Source organism: Peromyscus maniculatus, chromosome 4 (assembly GCF_049852395.1).
Source record: "Peromyscus maniculatus bairdii isolate BWxNUB_F1_BW_parent chromosome 4, HU_Pman_BW_mat_3.1, whole genome shotgun sequence".
NCBI lineage: Eukaryota > Metazoa > Chordata > Mammalia > Rodentia > Cricetidae > Peromyscus > Peromyscus maniculatus.
Window position 1 is genome coordinate 139156983 of NC_134855.1, and position 13083 is coordinate 139170065.

At 51.8% G+C, this 13083-nt stretch overlaps 1 long non-coding RNA gene across 1 annotated transcript; it reads right to left on the minus strand.

Annotated features, from left to right (window-relative positions):
• Window positions 1–205: 205 nt before the first annotated feature.
• Window positions 206–11433, minus strand: LOC143273063 (uncharacterized). The gene is made up of 2 exons (XR_013050932.1): window positions 9616–11433; window positions 206–979 (listed from the first exon to the last, which is right to left on the minus strand). It is a non-coding gene; the product is annotated as an uncharacterized LOC143273063 (long non-coding RNA).
• Between the last annotated feature and the right edge of the window lie 1650 nt (window positions 11434–13083).

Sequence of the window (13083 nt, forward strand, 5' to 3'; positions counted from 1 at the left end):
CTGTGGCGGTTGGTTGCATGTCTGTAATGCCCCCAGTTGAGGCGGAGGCAGGAGAATTGGGAGTTTAAGGGCATTCTTGGCTACAAACCAGGTCGGGGGCCTTGAGATGCACAGGAGCCTACGTCAAAGAGAGAAACACACACACATACACACAAGTTGTGCCCTGGCCACGCTTCCCACATCTGAGCGCACGGTGGAAACTTCCTTTTTACGTCTACGTTTGAATTTTTATTACATTATTTATTGTGTGTGTGGGTGTGCAAGTGTGGAGGTCGGGGACAACTTGGGGTAGTTGGTTCTCGCCTCCCACCATGTGATTCCCAGGGATTGAACTCAGGCAGTCAGGCTTGGCTACAGACCTTGTCTGGACACTCTGAGTTCACTGGTGTAGGGTCCAGCTTTAGCTTTGGGTGACCCGGGGTTCATCCCTTGTACCAGGTTCCGGGCTTGCTCAGCTGTGGCATTTCTAGGCCCTGCAAAGGCCATCACATCAGTGGCCCAAGTGTCACCGAGTGCCACCAGGTGCCAGGCAGCTGTGACCATCCGAGGTGGGCCCTCCAATCAGGCCTGTCGCTGCTCTTCTCAGAAGGGTCTGGGGAGGGTCGTTGGACCCTCCCCTGAGATTCCAGCTCAGTGCAGTTCTGTCCCGGGGCACATGGTCTTTAGAGTGTAGAAGACGTCAGTTCACTGAAGGGGACTCCATCCACGCAGCTCTTGGGAAGTCATCATCCATGTTGGGTGTGGCATTTGAATGAGAAATAATCCCCCACCGTGGGTGGTGCTGTTTGGGAGGGGGTTACGGAACCTTTGGGGGGGTTATGGAACCTTTGGGAGGGGGTTATGGAACCTTTGGGTTGCTGGAGGAAGCACATCAGGGCTTTGAGGGTTCCGGCCATGCCCACTTCCTGTTGGTTCTTCCTGCATCCTGTGTGCAGTTGAGAGTTGTCTCTGGCCTCCTGTGGCCATGTGGACCCCTCCTCTGGAACAATAAGCCAGACCAAACATTCTTCCTTGACTTGCTGTTGGTCATGGTGTTTAACCATCATAACAGAAGCGTAGCTCAAAGGCCGGGGTAAGATGTTTTAGGGATTCAGCAGCTGACTCAGGGTCACTTAGGTTCCTACATGAAACCCCAGTGAACTCATTGGCTCAGCCAGCAGGCCTTAGGCAGAATGCTTGTTCTGGTTGGCCGACCGTGCCTATCTGGAGTGAACGGAATTGACTCACTTCTTTCCAGGCAAGTTCACCCCCAGCCAGGCCCTGGATGGCTCATGCATATGCCCGCCAGGTCTCATCGACAGGGTGAGCTGGCGTGTGACCATATCACATGGACAACTTTTCTGCACAAAGTATATGAATATTCACCTCTGGCGAGCTCAGGGAGGCCCCCAGAAAGAGCTGAAATCATGACTGGTGAGATCCCTCCTTAGGCAAGAGCACATGCCACCAACCCTGAGGACTTGAGTTGGATCCCCAAGACCCACATGGTGGAAGAAAAGAATTGACTCCTTCAAGTCAATTCTTGACCTCTGACCTCTACTCTTGTGGCATGTACAAACCCAAAACAAACAATTATTTTCTTTTTAAAAAAGAGCTGAAGCCAGATGTGGTGGAGCACACCTTTAGTCCCAGCACTCGGGAGGCAGAGGCAGGTGGATCTCTGAGTTTGAGGGCAGCCTGGTCTACAGAGTGAGTTCCAGGATAGCCAGGGCTACACAGATAAACCCTATCTTAAAAAAAAAAAAGAAAAGAAAAGAAAAGAAATGTTCTCAAGCTCTGGGATGTCTCTTTTTTTGTTGCTGTTGCTTTTGTTTTTTTTGTTTTGGGTTTTTGGGGGAGTTTTTTGGGTTTTTTTGACATGTGGTCTCTCTACGTAGCCCTGTGGTCTGAGTATTGGGATTAAAGATGTGCTACCTCAACTAGCCGGTTCCTCTTGAATATGGTAGGTAGCTTTAGAGGGAAGGATTTCTAGTGGCCACCACACAGCAGGTAGACTTAACCTTTGTGGGTTCGAAAACTGTGTGCATAGCTACCCTGTGTGATTGGTGGAGTTGCTTAGCCTCTCTGTGCCTCAGTTTCTTCATTACCTAATGGTGCACTGCAGCTTACCAGTTTGCCAAGGGGTACTGTGTGCTCGCCATGTAAAGGGCAGGTAAGAGTGTCTGACAGAGAGAAAGCCTCACTCCGTACCACACCGGGAGTGGAAGGGACAAGCTAATGTTTTCAAGACAGGGCAAGCTTGGCCAGGTCACAACCTAACGGGTGAACCTGCTAGCCAGGGTCTTTGTGAGCAAGCATGCATTGGGGCTTCTGAGACACGGGAGAACATGGGTGTGCAGGGGGGCTGCTGTGGAGGCTGAGGAACCGATTCCCTGAAGGACGATGATGGGGAGGGATTCAACGAACTATGCGGGGTCTCTAGAAAAGGACCCCAAGAGAGCCAGAGGCACAATGCCCCACCCGATTACGCAGGCTGGCCGGTCCCCCGCCAGGCTGCAGAACAGACACCTGGCGCTGTGCTGTGGCGACCAAGGATGGCAAATTCTGACTTGGTCCCGGCTATCCCTGCCCCCTGGTGGCCATATCTGGTATGGCACCCTCCCAGAGCCTGGTTTGATTAGTGGCTTGGGAGATCATCAAAGGGGTTTGTCTAGGGCACACTTGATGTCATCGGGCGGGCGGGCTCTCTCTAAGAGAGCTGAGAACTCGGAGATGGAGAAAGGCTTAGTCAGAAGACAGCAGAGGTCCACTCCAGCTGGCCAGGAAGGAAGCAGGCAGCCTCACTGACCTGCCTGGACCAGTGGCCAAGAAGTCTGTGCTGCAGACTCAGTTATCCCTGTACCCTGAAGACATCTGGAGGAGCTGGCCCATCCTGACCCCAGACTCCTGTCACTCTGACCCCCTGACAGTTCTAGCAGAGTGGACGCGTCCCTGACACATAGATGGAGTTTGTTCTTGGAGTAGAGTTGACGTAGGTCGGTGTAGCCAGAGGTCTGCCTCAGAGGTAAAAGTGACCCAGGATCCCCAGTGTTCCCAGTGAGTGAAAAACCTTCTGGGGCCTCAAAAAAAAAAACGTGTATATATGTATGTGAGGGAGCATGGGCACATGTGTGTCACAGCGTGAGTGTGAGGTCAGAGGACAGTTAGCCAGAGTTGAGTCTCTTCTTCCACCACAGGGGTTCTAGGGTTCTAGGTCCTAGGTTCTAGGTTGTCAGGCTCGGCAGCAAGTGCCTTGAGCTGTTTTACCAAGTCTGTTTGGGGATTTGGATAACATGAAGCCTGAGCCGGTCAGTGTGATGACCTGCTGAAGTGTTCTTCACAAAACGTTGAGCAGAAGATGGGAGAATTTTTCTTTTAGTGTGCGTGCTGTGTGTGCATGCATGTTTACATGTGTGGGTGCATGTGTGCTTAGCCATGTGTATAGGCCAGAGGTTGATGCTGGAAGTCTTTCTGGATGGCTCTCTGCTTTATTCTCTGAGGCAGGATCTCTCCCTAGAATCTAAAAGTTGCCATTTGCCTAGGATGGGATGTTTCTGCTCCCAAAGGCTAGGATGACAGGCAGCTACTGTACCCAGCCGTAACTTACAGGGTACCAGGGACTTGAACTTCCACTCTCACCCTTGTACAGCAGGTATTTGACCAGCTGGGACCTCCCCACAACACCCCCAGCCCGTCTTCTTTGCTGGGGCCGGATGGCAGAGCCCAGTCCCCAGGAAGCTGCTGTTTGTCCTGATCGCGGGTGTGTCCACCATCCGACAGAGGAGACGGTAACACATCTCAAAAGACTGAAGTGTGAGGGTCCCTCCCTGTTCCCAGGCATTACTGAGCTGTGACTCAGTCGCTAGGCACCTCTCTTGTTTAAAGGGTGGTGTTCAGGATTGCCTAGTGCACACAAGGCCCCTAGTTACGTTCCCAGCACACACAGACTGATTCGCTCCTGTAACCCCAGCGCTCAGGCAGTGGAGGCAGGAGGATCAGGGCTTCAACACCAGCCTCGGCCAGATAGAGACTTCAGGGTCAGCCTGGACTGCACAAAACTCTGTCCAAAAAAATAACAAGAACCTGAGTATGGGGCCCACACCTTTAATCCCTGCATTGGGGAGGCAGAGGTAGATCTGCTAGTTTGAGGCCAGCCAGGGTAATATAGTGAGTGTCTAAAAAAGAGGAAAGAAAGTATCTTAGCTGTTTTCCTGTTGTTGTGAAGAGACACAATGACCATGGCAACTCTTATGAAGGAAAACATTTCATTAGGGCTTGCTTACAGTTCAGAGGTTTAGTCCATTGTCATCATGGTGGGAAGCATGGCAGTGTGCAGGCAACGTGGTGCTGGAGAAGGAGCTGAGAGTCCTACATCTGGATCCACAGGCAGCAGGAAGAGATGGCCTGGCTTGGGCTTTTGAAACCTCAAAGCTCACTCTCAGTGACATACTTCCGCCAACAAGGCCACACCTCCTAATCCTTCTCAACTGGGGATCAAACATTCAAACATATGGGCCTGTGGGGGCCGCTCCCATTCAAACTACCACAGAAAGAAAAAAGAAAAAAAGAAAAAGAAAAGATAACTGGACTGCCTGAGGAAACCAGGTACCCACAGAAGTGGTGATTTCAGAGGAAATTTGGGGGAAAAAAGATTAAATAAATAAATAACAAAAAGAAAAAGTTTGGTGGCACAAAGCTGCAATTTCTATTCTTGGGAAGCTGAGGGCAAAGGATTGAAGGTTTGAGGCCTAGCTACATAGCAAGACACCATCTCAAAGTCATCCCTAAATTCACAATCCAGGCTGGAGAAATGGCTAAGCATATACAGGTACGTCCCACCAAACCTGATGACCTGTGTTCAATCTCCAGAAGCCACATGGTGGAAGGAAGGAGAGAACCAACTCCTGAAGATTGTCCTCTGACTACCCACCTTGTGTTGGTGTGAGTAAGAATGTCCCCCATATATTTGAATGCTTAGACATTGGGAGTGGCTCCACTTGAGAAGGATTAGGAGGTGTGGCCTTGTTGGAGTAGGTGGGGCCTTGTTGTAGGAAGTGTGTCACTGCAGGTGGCCTTTGAAGTTTCAAAAGCCTAACCCAGGCCCAGTGTCTCTCTCTTCCTGCTTCCTGCTGATCCAGATGTAGGACTCTCAGCTCCTTCTCCAGCACCACGTCTGCCTGCACGATGCCATGCTCCCTGCCATGATGATAATGGACTAAACCTCTGAACTGTAAGTGAGCCCCAGTTAAACGTTTTCTTTGTAAGAGTTGCCGTGGTCATGGTGTCTCTTCACAGCAATAGAAACCCTAACTAAGACACCATGGAAACATAAATTACCCAATGATGGCATTGTACTTCAAGAAAAATAAGAGTGAGACCGTGTCTCTGTGAAACCAAGAATATCCTCCTTGTCCAACTTGCAAGCCTGTGGGAGGACTGGGGTGTGTCTTGCCCTGTGACCCACTGGCCTTGGGGCATTCCAGTTTTAGGTATTGGGTTAGAACTCCAGTGGGTGGGTGGAGACACTGTAGAAGCCAGAGGTCAAGAAGGAGCAGAGCCAAACAGTGTCCTCTGGACATAACAGGACCCTGAACTCATGACCTGACGGCAGCTGTGGCTGCCTGCACAAGACCTGCATAAGACCAAGACATCAGCAGGGAGGGGGGGGGGCCGGGGGGCGGGGGGCGGGGGGCAGGGAGCAGGGAGGGGCTCACAAGCCCTCACCTAGAGAGATGATTGACAGGTGATGCCTTCTGGGGGAGGGAGAGTCAGTTTTCTTCAAAGGTGTTGACGTCTGGTAGGTCTGCCGTGTTCCAGTGGATGGCTCCACACACGCCCGTGAGTGTACAGACGATACAAATTGGACTCAGTAGGTTATTTGGGGGAGGGAAAGGGGGCCATGGAGTTGTGGAGGACTGAGTGGGAGGAACATCTGGAGGGATCAGAGGGAGAAGTGGAGGTGAATATGGTTAAAGTGCATGGCATAAAATTCTCAGAGAGCTAATACCACGGTACACGTGCATGCATACACACAATTAAATAAAAATGTAAAAACAAAAAATCATGATATACAGATGACCATGCAACACCAGCCTTTGGCTCATCCTTGTAGTTCTAGGCCCTGGGAGGCTAAGGCAAGATGATGATTATTACATGGTGGCTAGCCTGTGCTACATAGTGAGACCTTATCTCCAAAACAAATCAAATGAACCATGCAACCCAAAAAGAGGTATTGCTCCAGCTTCCCAGCATGCGCCTGCATCATGTGTGTGTTCTGACACATCAGGAGCACAGTATGGAGGACTGTGGGTGCTCTTTCAGGTTATCTCTGCCCTGAGAGTGCAGAGCTGTGTGAAGTCACTGTCTCTGGGAGAATTCTGGAAAGGAAAGAGAGATACTTCTTTCCCTCTCTCCCTCCCTCTCCCCTCCCTCTCCCCTCCCTCCCTCCTCCCTCCCTCCTCTCCCCTCCTTCCCTCCTCCCTCTATCCTCACTCCCTCTCTCCTTCCTCCTCCCCTCCCTCCTCCCTCTGCCCTCCTTCTCTCCCTCTCTCCTTCTTCCCTCCCTCCTCCTCTCTAACTCCCCCCTTCCTGACAGTCTGATGCAGTCCAGTCTGGCTTTATGCTTGCTATGTAGCTGAGGATGACCTTGAATCTGACCCTCCTGCCTCTGCCTTGGCGGTGCTGGCATCACAGGTGTGTGTCACCACCCATGGCTGATCTGTTTCTCACAAGCATTGCTCAGACACAGAAACACAGTTCAGGACGGGGCCCTGTAGGAAGAGAGGTTGCCTTGCATGAAATCTGGGTCCCATCCCTACCACAACACAGCCTGGAGTCAGTGGTATATGCTCCAGAGGTGGAGGCAGTAGGGTCAGAAGTTCAAGGTCATCCACCACTATGTTAGTTTTACACCAGCCTCGGGACACATAAGACCTCTGTTTCAAACTACACTAAACACAAGTGTTTAATTTTTTTTTTTCCGGTTTTTCGAGACAGGGTTTCTCTGTGTAGCTTTGCACCTTTCCTGGAACTCACTCTGTAGACCAGGCTGGCCTCGAACTCACAGAGACCTGCCTGGCTCTGCCTCCCGAGTGCTGGGGTTAAAGGTGTGCGCCACCACCGCCTGGCACAAGTGTTTAATTTTTAACATTTATCTATTTTATGAATATGTGTGTGTGGGTGCACATAAGCCATGGCACCCATGTGGAGGTCAGAGGTCAACTCGTGGGAGTCTGTCTATTCTTTTTCCACCATATTGCTCCTAGGGATTTAACTCAGGTCATCAGGCTTGGCAGCAAGTGCCTTTACCCACTGGGCCTACCCCCACTAGCCTACCCCCCACCCCGCCCCCTACCCCCACCCCACCCCCACCCGTACCATTTTTCCTCCCTTCCACCTTTTTTCTTTTTTTGTTTGTTTTTCGAGTCAGGGTCTCTCTGTGTAGTCCTAGTTGTCCTGGAACTCACTCTGTAGACCAGGATGGCCTTGAACTCAGAGATCTGCCTGCCTCTGCATTCCTAGTGTGGGGATTAAAGGCGTGTGCCACTGCCGCAGGGGCTCTACCTCTGCTTTTGAAGTCCAGATAAACCCAAGGGCCAGACAGGAATCCAACAAACTGTAGTTTCTGCTTTGGATACCTGTGGATGGAATAATATTGGGTGCTGGGCTGTGATTCAGGGGTTCTGTGTCTGAGGTAGATTTCTTTCCTACGTGTGAAGCGCTGGGTTAGATGCCCAGCATGAGACCGAAACAGAGGACATGATCATATCTACCTGTCAGCAAGAAAAATGTACAATTAGCAGTGGGAAGAAAAGTGGAGCTGGGCAGATGTCAAGGCCTTGAGGCAGTCGGTCTGTCGGTTGTCTGAGAAGCCCTAATGAGGGCAAGGCTGAGGCCGGAAGGGAGCGTCACCGCGGCATGAATTATGCATGGCCGCTGTTAAATATTTCATCCACTCTTAAGCATGGTTTGTCTTAGCACAGCTAAATGAGGAATGAAAAAAAGTTGTGGTCGGAAGCCACATCGGTCCAGTCATCTTCCTGGGCCGGACCACTCCGCCGAGATCTCAAAGACAGTGTTGCCCTGGCTCCCTGGAGCACTGTGAGAGCCGGCAGGGTGACCTTTGCCTTTGGTAAGGTGAGGGCTGGCAGAGTGGCTTCACCTCCCGCTTCCGGCAGGTCAGCCTTCCCGACCAGGGCCCCAGTCTCCAGCTCGACGCACTGGCTTTAACACTGCCCGCAGGGTTCCTAAGGGGTCTGGGTTCCCCTGGGAGCCCCACTGCAAGTGGGCAGCCCCGCGGGATGTCTGCACTTGAGCAGCGAGGCGGAGACGCCTGGCCCGCTGCCCAAGCCGGCTGCTGCTGGCGCTTCTCCCTTTACCACGGATTTTCTCCAGCTCCCTTGGCTCTGTGTGCCCGGCTGTTGGAGGCACACGCCAGCCCCACTGGGCACGGGCACTAGGAACACAAGCCAAGGCCTCCTGGGGAGGAGGGCACCGAGGCCAGCTCCCGGGGAACAGGCTCCTGGGATGCCGCCGCGGAGCTGCACAGGCTTTCCTGGGGCCTTCCACAGGGGCTGGGACCAGAGTGGGGAGGGACAGCTCTGCCTGGGTCGCCGGTGTGTGCCTGTGCAGGAAGCTTGACTCGGCATTCAAGTGGATCGTGTGTGTGTGTGTGTGTGTGTGTGTGTGTGTGTGTGTGTTTTCAAAATTTACTGATCAGAAATTGGGCTGGCCGAGTGGGTAAAGGCCTGGCTGTCACGCCTTACAAGCCAAGTTCCATCCTCGGGACCAAGATAAAGGAAGAAAGGACTGACTCCCATATTGTTCTCTGACCTCCACATGTGTGGCACAGTGGCAAATACACACACACACACACACACACACACACTCACAAATAAATAAAAAGCAATGAAGTAAAATTTAGGCCAGTGAGAAGATTCAGTGTGTAAAGATGGATTCATGTGCCGAGTTCAATCCCCAGATGCTACTTAAAGGTAGGAGGAACTGACGTCACAAAGTTGTCCTCTGTCCTCCACACATACCATGGCATGCATACTCTCCCCAACTAAACAAATAAATAAATGAATACAGAAAAGTGCGTACGTGGTTTTGAGAAAGGGGCCGCTGACTCTCAATCCCCCTGCCGTAGCTTCCTAGGTGCCGGGATTACATGTGTGGACTCTCACCCATGCCTATGTGTGTTTGTTAGTGTACTTGTTGATAGGGTCTCATGTAGCTCAAGCTAGCCTCAAATTTGTTACGTAGCTGAGGATGACCTTTGAACCCCTGACCCTCTGGCCTTGACTTCCAGAATGCTGACTCCCGAAATGCTGGGTTATGCTGTGCCGGGGTGGGAGCCCAGCACCATGTGGATGCCGGGCCAGCACTCTACCAACTGAGCCGTATCTCCAAGCCCATGTGTTTTTACTTACTTTTCTTAATTTACGTGTGTGCATGTAGGTGTGTGTATGCCATGGCATGCCTTTGGAGGTCAGAGGTCAGCTTTCAGGGGTCAGTTTTCTCCTTCCACCATGTGGATCTTGGGGATCCAACTCAGGCTTGGTGGCAGGCACCCTGACCTGCTGAGCCATCTCACCAGCCCCCTGTGTTTTGAGACCAGTTTTCCCTGTGACTCACCCAAAGAAAGAGGCATTCTTTACGGGGTACCCTCTGTGGATTGTTGAGTTGTAGCCGTGTTGAGTCTAATGGCGTGAAAGATTGCTCACACCTGAGAAGCCACACGGCTGGCACTTGCCCTTCTCCAGCATTGTCCTGGCATCCTCAGATGGCAGGCACTCTATGCCTCGCCCTCCAGCCCTCCTCGCCCATGCTCTTCAGCTATCTGCCGAGTTAATGATTTAGTTTCTGAGTCACTAAGCACACACTTGGACCGTCAGTCAGGGCACATACCTGAGACAAGCAGCTGAGGGCTGGAAACAGCCTGATTAGTATCTCCGTCCCTCCTGGCCAGGTAGCCTGGGAACGAAAGTTATGTTCTAGAAGAACTCGGTGTAGGCTGCATGCTTGAGCTGAGAGCAGCCGGCTCAGGTCTTAGAAATGATGGCATGAGAGCTATGAGCTCGTGTCCTTGAGCATCCTGGGAATCTGGACGGAGAAGCTGATATGCATCAGTGGGTTGTCCTGGGTCCAGTGCCAGCTTCTCTCCTAGCAGATGACACGGCCTGAGGCTCTGGGGGCTCATTGTCTGCATGCTTCCAGTGATTCCTGCACTGCTGTGGGGAGAGGCTGGAGCCATCAGAAATGTTTCTGAAGGGCCACATCCCTGCACCTCGGCCATCTACAGGCCGGGACTGCTCCAGATGGACTGAGTTACTGCAGTGAGAACTTCAGCCATACTGGGGCTAGCCTTGTCTACAGAGCCAGCCAATGACGCCATTGCAAATGAATTCCAGGCTCCTGGAATGGACGCTCTCTCTTTCCTGTGGCACCAGAGCTGATGGGTTGAAGACAAACCCCTTGAGGGCTTATTAAAGCTAGAAAGTATACAGCGCTGAGGGTGCCGGTCAGTACCACAGTGCCGCCCAAGCTCCTGGGTTCAATCCCCAGAAGGGCAGGGGGAAGACGTCAGGTGTGGTGGCTCATGTTTTTTCATTCTCAGGACTTGAAAGGCAGAGGCAGGCGGATTAGGAGTTCAAAGTCACCCTGCAGTACACAGTGAGTTTGAGACCAGCCTAGATTGCAGGAAACCCTGTCCTAACATCCAAGAACAGAGGAGGCACAGTGCTCAAACCTACAATCCCAGCACTCAGGTTGGAGCCTCTGATCTGCACTGTACACTCCAGAAGAGCCAGTGCTACCCAGTAAGACCCCATTTCAAGAAAAAAATCAAACTGGGCCAGCGAGAAGGCTCTGTGGTAAAAATGCTTGCTGAGCAATGGAAAGAGAGAATGGACTCCTGAACGTCGTCCTCTGACCTCTACAGACACTGGCTCTAAGCTCATACAGACAGCACACATAAACACATACGCTTGAAAATCCTACTCATTACTTTGAAGGCTAGCTTAAAAAATTAATGGGGGCTGGAGAGGTGGCTCAGTAATTAGGAGTGCTGGCTGTTCTTGCAGAGGACCCGGGCTCAGCTCCAGCACGCGTATGGCGGCTCATAATCATCTGAAACTCCATCCAGTTCCCCGGGCGGGACCCAAGGCACTTTTCTGATCTCTGTGGGCATGAGGCATGCACGTGGTGCACAAACATATGTGCAGGAAAAACACTCGTACATATGAAATAAAATTTAAGAGTAAATAAAAAGTAAGGCAGCCTGAAGAGATGGTTCAGTGGCTAAGAGCACTGGCTGCTCTTGCAGAAGACCAGAATGTTTCATATAAATCTGTAGGTTTCTGGAATCCCCCAAAAGTCAGAAGTGCAGACAGCCTTGGGCCTGCCTACACATACCCAGATGGTATCTCTTGAGATGCTGAACCTCTGCTTTGGGGCCCCCATTTTTCAGCCCCATCCACCCTGTCTCACTCTAGCTCCAGGGCATTTGAACCAGCAAGAAAACTATTGGCATTATACACTCCTACCACTGCAGAGCGGTTTGTTACGTGTGGGATTTGTGTCCCTGAGTGAATGTCACATGGGTGTGGGTGCCCACAAAGGCTGGAAGAGGGCGCTGGGTCCCTGGATCTGTAGTTACAGGCTGTTCTGAGCCACCAGACATGGGTGCTGGAATCCAGTCCTGAGCCCTCTGAAAGCAGCCGTTGCTCTTAACCAGGGCGCCAGCTCTCCAGCTCTCTACTACTGACATCCCAGCCCTGTTCACTTTTGAGATGGGGCCTAAGTTGTCCAGGTTGGCCTTGACACTTGCCATCCTCCTGCCTCAGCCTACCCCAGTCGCTGGAATGACAGGCCTGTGCTACTGAGTCTGCCAACCATCCATGTCTTAAACCGGTTAACACAATGGTGGACATCTTCTCTCGGCTGCACTATCTACCTTTTTTTTAAAGATAGAGTCTTGCTGGGCAGCTCTGCCTGCCTCTGCCTCCTGAGTGCTGGGTTTAAGGGCATGTGCTACCAAAATTTTTAAAATTTTCTGGGTATAAGTGTTTTGCTTGTTTGTGTGCCTATGTACACAATGTTCATGCCTGGTCCCTGAGGAGGTCAGAAGAGGGTGTCAGAGCCCCTGGAACTGGAGTTAGGTAGTTATAACAGCTATGTGGGTGCTGGGAATCCTCTCCAGTCTCCACTGTCTACATCTTAAACAGGCAGGTGTCACAGCAGCCTAGGCCACTCCACATGTAATCTGGAAATAAGGGGCTATCCTAACAGCATCAGGAAGCCTCACCATGGGGACCATGGGTGTGTGTGTGTGTGTGTGTGTGACAGCTCCGCCATGGAGCCTCAGGGCTTCCACCCCTCTCAAGTTGTCACTCCGGAGTGCCCATGCACACCCACGTTCACAAACATAATTTAAAGCTGGGCAGCAGTGGCGCACGCCTTTAACCTCAGCACTGGGGAGGCAGAGGCAGGCACATATATACGCAAACTTTAAAAAACAGAAACCCTAGTCTCAGCCATTCAGTTCCACAGGCCAAGAAATCTCACTGGCCTTGAGACTAACTCACCTCCAAAACAGCCTCTTGGTGCATGCCCATGACTGCTCGCACACAGTCCAGGGCCGTAGGAAATAATCACCAGGGCTAGAAACTCACCCACAAGCAGCACTCAAGAATATTCATATGGCCTTCGCAATATTCACACCGGCTTGGTGGTAACAGTGCTTGCTGCTGAGACCACGGATCCTGGGAACGCGTGTCGCAGGAGTGGACGTATTCCTGAGAGCTATCCTTTGACTCTATACACTTGCTGTGGCCCACCCACCCCTCCTCACAAAAGAAAGGATAGATACACTTACCTGCAAACCAACCCCAGCTTCTTGGGAGCCTGAGACAGGACAATGCTGAGTCTGAGATCAACCTCGGCTACATAGCGAGATCTCAAAAAAACCAAGAGGCCATATGTGATGACTCATGATTTTAATCCCAGCACTCAGGAAGAGGCAGGTGGGTCTCAGCGAGTTCAAGGCCAGCCTGGTCACATATCAAGTTCCAGGCCCAAACCAAAAGGCTGGTGGTGCATGCC